The following is a 12,360-nucleotide window of genomic DNA, read 5'->3' on the forward strand; positions in this document are numbered from 1 at the left end:
TTTCATGTCTCTCCAGTTAGACCTGTCCTTGCAACAAACGGACAATGCAATTACAAAAAGAGCATCGCTTGACCGTGGAGAATAACTAACATTAATTACTGAGGCTGAGATGAAGCCTAAACCTGCGCGACATAGGTTTCGCAGGTGCAGGTTAAGAAAAACTACTGCGCACGCCAAAGGACGGAATTGAACACACGTAAAAGCTGTTCCCTGAAGCAAACAACGAAAGTTGGGCAACTTTTCTTCACGCCTTGAGAGGTCTGCGGCATGCGATAACATCTAGCGGAGCCCCTCCCACCCGTCACGAGTATATAAATCAGTCTCCACAGCCAGCGCGCAACAATTGCTTGGTGAAGTGCGCTGTATAGTTCGGTGATCGCGACGTTATGCACGGCGGTACCATTAACCAGTTAACTACAAACACAATGCAGCGACCGCCAGAAGGCATCGCAAGACACGACGTGGTCTGCACCGGCGTCGTCACGATAGAGCGAAACCAAAACTCGAGCCAGGGTTGTTGCTACGTAAGTTGGTACAACACAACTGGACAAAACAACGCGAAGAAAGCAGTTCAGGGAGCAGATTATTTATGTGTGGAAGTTAGGAGCAGGTTTTAGCCTTTCGTCGGTCGTCTCTTTCTTGTCCGACGTTGCCTGGAAGAGGCTAAAAGGGGTATCCGGTTGCATGAGATTTAAGACCCACAGGCAGAAAGTTTTTGGACGTCTTTTTTCCTTGCCTTGAAAGAGGCCTACGGACATAATAATAATGCAAATGAGCTCAGGACACCAGTGCGCAGCCCGAATAATTAATTGCAACCTATTTTATACTGGTAGTTTCCGGCTCGGTCAGTTCCAGGGTCAAGTGCACCTTCGCGTCACGCAGCCAACTTGGACTACCACAGTACTCACGACGTCACCATAGCCGGCAAGCACTGGTTTTTCCTATGAGCAACCACTGGGTTGGGGGACGTTGCCACAATTGGGGCACGTGCACTTTGACAGCCCTCGACGCGAGTGGAAATGCCGAGCGGCTCCTTAGACAAGATTAAAAATCTTTTTAAATTATGTTCCACTCAATGCCTGCAACTGAAATTTGCAAGAGGGTATTTCCTTACACCCACGAAACAAATTATCTCGTTTGTTTGCTTTCGCAATTTTCTCTCTGTAAGACCCTTTAAGAAGACCGTCGTGGGTCGATGAGGTTAGCTGTCAACTCTTTAACCTGTGGCGATTAAAGGAATTTGCTCAGGATGATTCTTGGGAACTTTCAGTTCAAAAGCTAGTTCGCGTAAAGTTTGAATGGCGCAAGGGAACAAACACAGGAAGACACAGAGACAAAGAGAGACAGGCGCCCTTTCTGTCTCTGTGTCTTCCTGTGTTCGTTGCCTTGCGCCATCCAAACTTTATGATGAACCAACTAAACCAACAGCAAGTACTTCTGCTAGGTCGCGGTTGAGGCAAATCGTGGTTGCTCCATGTATTCGTGACGAGGCCCTTCGTTGTGAAACCCTCCGAAACGCAAACACACCGCGCGCACCTGGCTCACAGGACGCCACGGATGCGGTCGGTACAAGTTCATATCCTGAGCTATCTGGTTGTGCACGCCAGCGAGCATTGCCTGCCGCCGCCTCCTCGTCTGTGTGACGCTATCGCCGCGGCGATCTTGGTTCGCCACCCTTGAACGCTCCTGCCGCAGCTGACTCAGTCGCCAGACGACGCTGTAACGGAGGGCGGGCGGCCAAGCGAAAACAACTGCGCGAATGAGTCACTGAGGGAGGGCATTGAGCAATGAAAGCGGTTTCTTTCAGTCATGTTCTTCTGACAGTGTCTGCTTGGTCTATCGGGATTCCTTGAGACGTAATGTCGCACGAGAAAGCAGTTTGCCAATAGCTGCACATTTTGAAGTGACCACGGCTGGCTCTATATGTTAAGAACTGCGGAGGGCCCTGAAAACTTCGTCAAAATAGGGTGTCCCTTGTGTGTTTTCTAGATATAGTGGCTGCTTTTTTTAAACCACTAGAAAATCGTTTGTTTGTGTGTTTTTTTGTTTGTTTGTTGGTGTTTAACGTCCCAAAGCGACTCAGGCTATGAAGGGCGCCACTAAGAAAGTGATTCCAGCAAGCACTTAAGACTACTACGTGCTTTGAATTCGAAAGCACTGTTTTTAATTTGCTTTATATTATTGATTTCTATTGATTTTTAAAATTGTTTTCTTCTCTCTTACTTTCTAACGACACACCTACTCCTTAGGGTACAGTCTTAAGCCAACGCATATACTAGGTTCCCATTTGTTCGCCGAAAGGCAACGCGGTTTTGTGGCCTACGTGTTGCATGCTCGCCTCTCAGTCCGAAAATCCTGATGACGTCATCTGGGATTTTTGGGACCACTGCTGTTGGTCAACGCCGACGCCGTGTGTCATTGCCCATGAGGCGTATAATGATTTCGCATTAAAAGAACAAAATGAACTTGTTTCTGCTACCTGGACGACATCGTAATTTTCTCCTCGACTTTTTGTGAGCACCTTGCTCGCCTCGATGAAGTTTTAAGTGCTCTTTCCGCGGCCGTACTTCAGTTAAACACAAAGAAATGTTGCCTTGCTTCCACTTCTATCAACGTTCTCGGACACGTCGTTAGTCGGAGGGGCATAAAACCTGATCGCGGTAAAGTTGCTGCTGTTCTGCATTTTCCCACCCATCACGGATTAAAGACCTGCGCAGTTTTCTTGGACTGGCCTCATACTTTCGTCACTTCATCCGAAGTTTCGCCTTCATCGCCGCCCCTTGCATAAGCTTCTTGGCGCCAGCATGCCCTTCGTTTGGTCTGGAGCCTGCGAGGCCGCCTTTACGACTCTAAAGCAGGCTCTCACATCTGATCCGATACTGGCCCATTTTAATGACAGCGCCTGGACGATTTTACACACTGACGCTAGTGGACACGGCCTTGGTGCCGTTCTTTTGCAGAGTCAGCACTCTTCGACCGAGCGCGTGATTGCTTACGCAAGTCGTATCCTGACTGCAGCGGAGCAGAACTACACGATCACTGAACAAGAGTGTCTTGGCGTTGTCTGGGCCGTTCAGAACTTTCGCCCCTATTTGATTTATGGGGGTTTAACGTCCCAAAGCGACTCAGGCTATGAGAGACGCCGTAGTGAAGGGCTCCGGAAATTTCGACCACCTGGGTTTCTTTAACGTGCACTGACATCGCACAGTACACGGGCCTCTAGAATTTCGCCTCCATCGAAATTCGACCGCCGCGGCCGGGATCGAACACGCGACTGTCGGGCCAGCTGCCGAGCGCCGTAACCACTCAGCCACCGCGGCGGCTAACTTTCGGCTTCATTTGTATGGCCGCCAGTTCATCATCGCCACTGACCACCATGCGCTGTGCTGGTTGTCGTCACAGAAGAACTTGTCCGGGCGCCTCGGCCGCTGGATTCTCCGCCTCCAGGGGTATGATTTCACCGTCACCTACAAATCAGGCGACACAAAACACATAGACGCCGATGCCCTCTCGTTGCCCCCTCGCCTCGACACACCCTCCGTGCTCTCCTCCTGCTTCTTCATCTTTCCGATCTGCTAATTCAATGGCTACCCAAGCCTTGACAGCCGCAGCCATTGATCTGATGCCCACTCCCGCTCTCGGCGGTCTCGCCTCAGCACAGCGGGCCGACCCTAACTGCCAGACCCTCATCGATCGCCTGAGTGGTGCTATGCGGCTTCCAACTGCCCACCTCCGTCGCCAACTTAACTGCTTCAAGCTGGCCGACGGCACCCTTCTTTGGCACAAACATAGCCCCCTGGGTCACGCCTGGGTACCTGTCATTCCTCGTTCTCTTCGCCGTGAAGTTTTGCAGGCGCTTCATGACGACCCCATGGCCGGCCGCTTAGGATTCGAGAAAACGTATGGCCGTATCAGGTGCCGTTTCTCTTGGCCTGGCCTCTCAACCTCTGTAGCCAAATATATTGCATCTTGCATCCCTTGCCAACACTGCAAACGCTCCGCATCTCCCCCTGCGGGCCTTCTAAACCTCTTCCCTGTCCTCTCTCACCATTCGAGGTCGTTGGGATTGACCTCTACGGTTCTTTACCACCAACGCCATCGTGCAACCGTTGGATTGTCACAGCCATCGACCACTTAACCAGGTACGCTGAAACGGCCCCCGTTCCTTCCGGTTCTGCCTCCGAGATCGCCCATTTCTTCCTCAATGCCATAATTCTGCGCCACGGAACCCCACGTGTCCTTATCAGTGACCGCGCCAAGTCATTCCTCTCCAGCGTTCTTGCCGAAGTTCTTCACGCTTCCAGTATCGTCCATAAAACAACTTCCGCCTATCAGCCCCAGACCAATGGGCTCACCAAGCGCTTTCATCGCACCGTGTCAGATATGCTGTCCACGTAAATCCACCCAGACCACACCAACTGAGACGCCATGCTTCCCTTTGTCACCTTTGTCTACAATACTGCCATGCAACGAACAACCAGCTTGTCCCCGTTTTTTCTTGTGTATGGTCGCCCCCCTACCTTCGCTCTCGAAGCATCTTTCTTCTCTGCCCCCCCCCCCCCCCCCCAACCTCTTCCGGACTCTCCTGTGACGAATTGACTTCGCGTCTTGCCCACTGTCGCCCCATTGCCCGCCTGAACACTGACGCCTACCAAGCCTCCCGGAAAAGCACCTATGACTTCAAACACCGTGCAGTGTGTTTCTTCCCTGCTGATGAAGTGTTCATGTGGACTCCAGTGCGCAGCCCCGGCTTGTGCGAAAAATTCCTCAGCCGCTTTATTTGTCCGTACACTGTACTCGAACAAACGTCCCCCGTGAACTATCGCGTTGCCGCTGCCATCCTGTCAATGACCGACGTTGTCGTGGTGTAGATATTGTTCATGTATCGCGCTTAAAGCCCTTCGCCCTTCCCCGTACTTCGCTCTAACGTGCGCCCGGGCTGGTCGCTTTCGTCCCTAGGGGGAGCAAATGTAAGCACAGTGCACGACCTTCGTCCTCATCTGTGCATATTCATCATCATCATGCATCTTCGTCTTCGAAGGAGTGGCCGCCATACTTACGAGTGGCAATAAAAGCTCGCTTCGTCCACAGTCTCATAATAATAATAAATTGCCTCATAGGTATTCAAGGCACGAAAGTTATTCTACTTCGCCCATTGCAATACTAAATTTTTATGTCCTGCAATATAACTTCAAAGTTTTCTGTTGCTTTCAGTTCCCACCGAACGTAACTTTTTGTGAGTACCCGCAGGCTCAAAGCGTTTAGTTTTATTCTGACTTTAAACGCAAGCGTCCAATCCGTTGCTTCAGCAAACCAGGCACTTTTTATGCCACTTCTTTTGAGCGTGCCTTGCTTACGGGCCTACCATTCTGCGTTTTGGTCTAGCAGTGTCTTTCAGTCGAAAGAACCCACAATTTTTCACTTAGGAGGTAAGTCTATATAGCATGCAAATTTTTCAAAAAGTAGGCTCCTTGCGCGTCGCAATATTGCTGGCTCGACTGCCCTGTACATGAGAAGCTTGCACGGGTCGGATTGCGTATACGGTGCGATAGTTAGGAGGAAAACAAACATGCAGTAACTATCTCCCTTCTTGGTGGACACCTCAACCACGGATGAAGAAAGAGTTCCGTTCAGCCACGGACTGGAACAGCCTTCCACACGACATCGCCGCAATCACCTGTCCAACAACATTTGTGAATTGCTTAGAGACTATATTTAACAGCGAATAATTTAAGTACCTTAGGTGTTTTCTTTGTTTATTAAATATGTTTTATACATGTAAACCACCCCTTATGTAACACCCCCAATCCCGGGGACCTTTAAGGTAATAAAGTGAAGTGAAGTGAAGAAGGAAATTAGAGAGAGTCGCCGTAGTGGAGGACTACGGATTGATTTTGATCACTGGGAATCTTTTAACGTGCACTGACACCGCACAGTAAACTGACAATTTTGCCTTTCACCTTGCGGTCACCACGGCTGGGGTTTTCACCCATCCCATGGATCAAACGACTTGGCACGGATAACTATTGCTGCATTCGCGCGGACTTTTTCTTTCGGTGAATGCGTTGTGGATGTGGAGGGGAGACGAAATGCGTGACAGTTTTCTCACGCGGCACTCTTGAGACCACGACAATAGCAGGAGCTCCAGAATATACACCTCCGAAGCGCAGACGATACGAGCCTTTACCAGCGTTTCACGCTGAAGGTCACTCGGCATGTGGGTGACGTAGTGGAGCAGAAATGCTATCGCCTCATGTGTGTGACCCAGTCCCCAGCGCAATATCAAACCACTCGACCAGAGAGACGCACTCCCAGTTCCCAGAAGGGACACTGTGAAAAGCAGAACGCACCTCAAAGACGCCCTCGAAAGCCGGATCATCCGACTCAAAAGAACGACCCTTCTCTCTGGTGGACCGTCTTTTCACAGAGGCGCGAAGTACGCAGTTACGCAGTGGGCACTGCAGGACTGAATGTCGGTTCCACCGTCACTTGTCGCCTCGCCCACCCAATGGCCCACTGACTTTGTCTTCCTCTTCGGCGCGTAGCAGACACTGCCGTGCGCAGTTTCTTCCGGGAAGAACCGCACAAATGGGCTTCTGGACAACGGCCACTACAAGAACCAATCCAGGGCGGCTTCCGTGACGACGAACCAGCTCCCTGCTTTGACGACCGCGTTCCCCCTGCCTCTGCAGATCCCGAAGAAAGGTCCTCTCCGTGTCACTGATGATCCAGGACTGACCATCTGTTGCGTGCAACGATTGTACGAGGAAGCGTGTCTTGCGGGCAGGCAGCGGCCATGCAGCAAAGCCGTCCACCGAAGGCTGCGCTTGGTGACGTAAGTGGCTTCCTTTTCATAGCTCCAGCCACCACGCATTCGGCCACTATGAACAACACAGCGGAGGAACCTGTATACGGGGCACGCGTCAAAGGTTGGTGCGGTCCTGGTATCGACACATCAGAGGCACGCAATCGGCCCGTACAAGACAGCAGTCTGAAAAGCCTTCCTCCTGGCAGAAAAATGAGCCGATTATCGAAGATTAAACGGCTGTATAAGCATTCCAGCAAGGACAGTTTCTCATCGTAACCATAAGTGCTTGGTCATGCTGCATAGAATTAGACCTAAGCTCTCCAGGTGAAGACCGGCCCGCGGCGCCACCACCCCCAGTATAGTCCGAACGGCACTCGAACGGACAGGAGACAAGCCGAGCGACGATTGCGGGGTGTTCTTTTCAGGCGCGGTCCGCTGAGCGCGTTTCGCTTGGCTGGAGCTCGCACGGCCAGCGCTGGACGCCATCAGCTGTTAAAGGTGCCCGTCCGAGGCGGGTGCTTCCTTCTACTCTTTCCTTAACTCTCTGTTCGTTTCCACCACTTTGAATTAAGTATCCGTCACCAATTTGCGTCCTGCCCGCACTGGCGGTTGAGACCGCTTGCTTATCAACTGGCGCGCAATTGAACGCGCTCTCTGAAAGACGCCTTGCGGCACCCTGACTTTTGGACGCCTACAATTTTCGCCCAGGAGTCTGCTTTCGCTTCGGGTATCCCACGCACATCTGTAGTTGTTCCGACGTCTGACGGCGAAAAAAAGGATCCGCGAAATTCTAGTCTTTGCGGCCAGTTTCTAAGCTTGGTTTTTTTTTTTTACCCATGGCGCAGCGAAGCGCTTCGCTTGATTTCAGTTGACTGCTGAGCCAGGCTTGCTTTTCACTATGTGCTTTGTGAACGGGGCATGAAATAATTTTTTTTATGCGCTGCCTGTCCGGTTCGAGTGGGCGTCCTGAGAGAATAACAATGATTTGGGTATTGTTAATACGTATAAGACCCCACTTCCTGCTTTTTTTTTCTTTCTGGTACCCGCGTTGGCAGGCCAGTATACGAAGTTTGAGCGAGTAAAGTAGCTTCCTTTTTTATACCTTTCCACTGCTAAGGAGCGAGAAATAGATCCGGTAAGGCTCCTTCCTTTCTCCTACCTTTCATTTTTTCCGCGTCGTTCACAGCTTTCCCGCTCTGCGCAGTGTTAAGGCCGCGTAAAAGAACAACACGTTGCAATGCTGATAACAGTGTTGTCTTATTCGGCGTTAATAAGGACCGCAGGTAATGGTCATGTGGGTGAGGTCTTAGAGGAAATATCGGAGATAAGACTTGCTTCCTACAAGCTAAAAACTCTAAAAGGATGAGTGGAGCAAGCTGACAACAAGTCTTCACGTAGCTCAGGAAGCCCACGCGGGAGCATGCCACAAGATCAGACGCTGTACAGCGCTGATCGCGACAGTGGCGCTACTACAGAAGTTCGTGAGAGTGAGGGTACCTTTATGTGGGGCAAGATTTAGAAACTCGTTAGCAAGTAAGAATGATTCCTGACTCCATGGCATGTGTGTTGGCGACATCCGAGCCGAGCCAACGGGATCATAACATATGAAACGCCGCTGAATCTTGAGCTATTTTTATAAGGAAACATGAAGTTTCATGAGCTTCCTCTTCGAGTCTCTGGAATTTGGGCTTCACTACCACCTCTATGATAAACAGCAAGTGAAAAAGCATTGCGCAGCTTAACACACCATGAAGAAGACGTGCCAGAAGATGATTCCCAATTCGTTGAAGTCATCTCACTAAATTGGCGCATAGTTCTGGAAGCCATAGCTCACGTGAGTCATAGACGAGAGATGATTTCACGGCAATATTCACGCTTCAGAAGTCAGGAAATTGGTCTACGCTTTGCTTGCTGTATTGCCGACTGTTGTGGCTAGCCAGCAAGCGAGTGCAGCTGTTCGGCCCTCAACGTTTTGTACGGCCAAACAGTTAAGCAAAATCAGCCCGCTCACGTGTTTTGTGCTTATAACTATATCGGCTTAGCCCTATAAGCATTATACGCTGCATGCCAAAGTATCAACAAGGACAAAACTTGACACTGATCAGCCCCGTCGTCGATTCACACGATCTATGCTGCAACAAGGCGGCCTGAGTTACATGAGGCATATATGATGAGGACTGGGAGTAGTTCGTATTATGCGCTTCTGGTGTCTTCCTTTTATTGTGTCGCGCATTTCGCCTGTTTCATTAATATTTATTTTTATACATCATGTTTCTAACGGCTAGTCCAAGTAAGTAACTTAAAAAAATGATAAATTCGTCTATTTCTTTTAAGATCGTAATGGAAAAAAATGTGTACAGGCTGACGTATGCTTTCAACAGAGAAATAATACTGCCTTGTTAGTTCTTTTTCTCTAAGCCAAGTATGTCTGAGTGCTGCTTTCTTTTTTTATGCAAAAATTCAACCAAGGGCCCGCATGCCAGGTTCCAATTTGGACTTGCACGCCACACGCCACTTTTGCGTTAGCTACGTCGCTACATGGTCAGATAAGTTGGAGTGTGTTGATGCATGTTAATAAGACGAGCGAGCTTAGAAGAAGAAAAATGTACAGAACGAGTGGTAAAAGAAGTACCGTTGCAATGCCTCCACAGATTACAAGAATTCTTCTAGGAGCTGTGGTATGAAGAAGAGCAGAGCGACTCGCTTAGAAACCCATCTAATACCGCGCCTGTTACTGCCTACCATTAATTTTCTATTGTCCAACTCGTATCCTGCTTATAAGTCTTCCTAAGCCTCGCGATTCGGGGCCGATGACCCATCGCGGGTATGATCCGCTAGACGCCAGGAGGACAACAGCAGCACAGTCCCTCAAGAACTGCAAGCGTCATGGGTAGGAATGCATTTATGCAGAAGTTGTAACCAACGTTTCGTGAGTGCACAATTAATTCCGTTCAGTTCGGTTTTATTCCTTAAAGGCCCCCATTCAAGCAGGTGTTACATAAGGGGTGGGCTTACATTTGGGTGTAGGAAAACAAACGGCCACGATTATTCAGCATTGAAGAATGTCAGTTGCACAATCTTTAAAAGCAGGTGATGAAGCGATGACGACGATGTCACAGGGTAGGCTGTTTTTCAATTGTTTTTCATTACATCCACTTCGCCTAGGCTCCTACTTCACCGACGAGGGGTGCGTTCAGAATGAGCAGGTGGAATAGAGCGCTTCAGAACCGCGTCTGCAAGCTTCGCCGCCGGAAATGTCTCGTTACAGTGCGCACTTACATTCCCTCGAGCGGTCGTCTCGGTTCAGGGGCTCCCTGTAAAGTCTTGCTCGAGATCTCGGGCCTTGATGGACTCGCGGTCACCACGGTCACTGGCCGCTGGAGCCTGCGGCGAGCAAAGGAACAAGGAATAAGATAAGCACGGGGACATTAGCGGCCGCGTAAGTCGGACGACAAATTGTTAGTCGCTGGCCGGAGGACACGCAGATTTATTCATGAACAAGCGCGGTTTTGTGCCCCGTTTCTGAGATCTACAGCTACGCTCAGGATGACGTGCAGCGCACAAGCGAGCACCTAAGTAATCCGCCTTTTTCACAAGATTCTACGCTCACTGGATAGTAGGAGTGTGCGAAATTTCGTCCGCTGGCCAGATAACTGGCTGAAGACAAATACACGTGTGCTTGCAGCAACCGCGATCTATCGCCCGTGCCTGTAATCTGCACCAACTGCGCATGCTCAATACAAGCTGGCGCTTTGTTTTCAACCAGTGGAGCTCCGGACAGGGCAGGGAAGGAAAAGCGCGCATCTGCTAGAGCGGCCGTGAAAAAAAAAAAGCGAATTGAGCACCCACTGACAAACAATGCGCAAAGCTCTACTGTTGTCATTAGTAGCTTATATGACTAATTTTTTCCCTCCCATTTGCCAGCAAAACTTCGAAAACCGCGTGTGAATGTGCCGGCAAAACACTTATGCAAGGGAGCAAATGACGTGGTTCTGCGCAGCATGATGATTTTCATGCATTCGAAACAAACAAAAAAAAAGATGGCGATGTGTCGATCTTATTTAGACCGTCTGGCCAGGTCCATCTCCGCCGCATGCAGTCAGAGCAGCCCACTCAACGGCAGGGAAGGAAGGATCTTCCCGCTCCGACCGAGTGCGCAGTGCCAACCTGGCCAGCATTGCCACCGGCAGCTGGGTCATTGACCCCGCTGCCTCCCATTTACAGGAGAGCTTGTAATGACTCCGCCATACATCTGGTACTGTACAGAGGAGCACAGTGCCCTTATATAGCGGTGTGTTCGAACGTTGAGCAGCTGTGCGGAAGGTGCCGCTGATTTCGCACCTTTTTAATCTTCGGCAAAAAAAGTTTTATGCTATTTAGTGATCAGCATGGATTACCCTGTAGGGCACGAAATTATGCATAGGCCACTCGTTAATGCAGTACGTATCATCTGGCTGATCCTTTCGTAGTGGAGCTCCCATATATGAGCCGATTCACTTTGAGAAGTTACTTGTAGTACTTGCTTTGTAAACTCATGGGTGCTCCTGTGTTGGATAAGTCAGAGTTGTATTGCTGAAGCGACCTTTCAGTGAAACCTGTGCATTACATTGATGAATGCAGTACTTTAGGGACGTTGGCCTTCCTTGAGACGTTTGATATGCACTCGGGCAGAAATCATGAGAATATGTAGGCTATGGTCTCAAGGCACAGCAACTGGTCAAGAAGCCATCTAAGACATTAAATCTCGGCGGACATTTAAGCTCCGCGTCAAGGGTACGACGCGATATCTTTAACGGTTCCCTTCAGCGGCGCGCAGCATGCTCTTTGCGTTTCACTTTAACCACAGCCAATTTTCTTTTTTACATTATTTTTGTTTTCATTTTAATTTTTCTGCAATTCTTTTTTTTTGTTTTTTTTTATTTCCCACAAGACAGCCTCCTTTTAGCCGAGTCCAACGAACGTTCCCCGGTGGTTCAGGTTCAGCGGTTCGGGTCCCGGCTCGACCATTCTGATTTTCAGCGAAATTGCCTTACATTCACAGGCGCTGCGTATGGCGGAAAGATGTCACGACACTGTAGACCAATGAGATACTGTGCTCTGACGTCATCACTGTTGTCTTGGTGGATTGCTGCGGGGTGTTTGAATTACCCGCGCGAGGTCGTGCGGTTGCAACATCACGACTTTTGATACAGGTCCCGGTTCTCTCAACGTGCCAATCCCAACCCCAACAACTACGGTGGTTTCTCCACATATAGGATGCCGAGCGTGTGCTTGCAGCCGCCGCCATCTATCGCTTGTGCTTGTCACCAGCACAAACTGCGCATGCGCAATGCAAGCTGGGGGGTTTGTTTTCAACCATTGGAGCACGGGAGATGGAAGGGAAGGGAAGCGCGCATGCGCTAGAGCTGCCATGAAAAAAAAAATGGTGAATTTATCATGATGGCAGTTATCAACACTGCGCAAAACCTTACAGTTGTGATAAGTAGCGTATATGCATAATTTTTGTAGTGATAGCGGCGCAACCTGTGGCTGCGCCGCCGCGCTGTCCCATG

At 49.9% G+C, this 12,360-nt stretch overlaps 1 protein-coding gene across 1 annotated transcript in view; it reads right to left on the minus strand.

Moving 5' to 3' along the window:
• LOC144106292 (uncharacterized) overlaps positions 1 to 12,360 on the minus strand; it is a 111,444-nt gene that overhangs the window by 50,977 nt on the left and 48,107 nt on the right. Inside the window, exon 2 of the mRNA XM_077639060.1 lies at positions 10,088 to 10,192. The gene's annotated coding sequence lies outside the window, so the exon portion shown is untranslated. The remainder of the gene's footprint in view (positions 1 to 10,087; positions 10,193 to 12,360) is intronic.

The sequence above is a fragment of the Amblyomma americanum genome, chromosome 10 (genome assembly GCF_052857255.1).
Source record: "Amblyomma americanum isolate KBUSLIRL-KWMA chromosome 10, ASM5285725v1, whole genome shotgun sequence".
Taxonomy (NCBI): domain Eukaryota; kingdom Metazoa; phylum Arthropoda; class Arachnida; order Ixodida; family Ixodidae; genus Amblyomma; species Amblyomma americanum.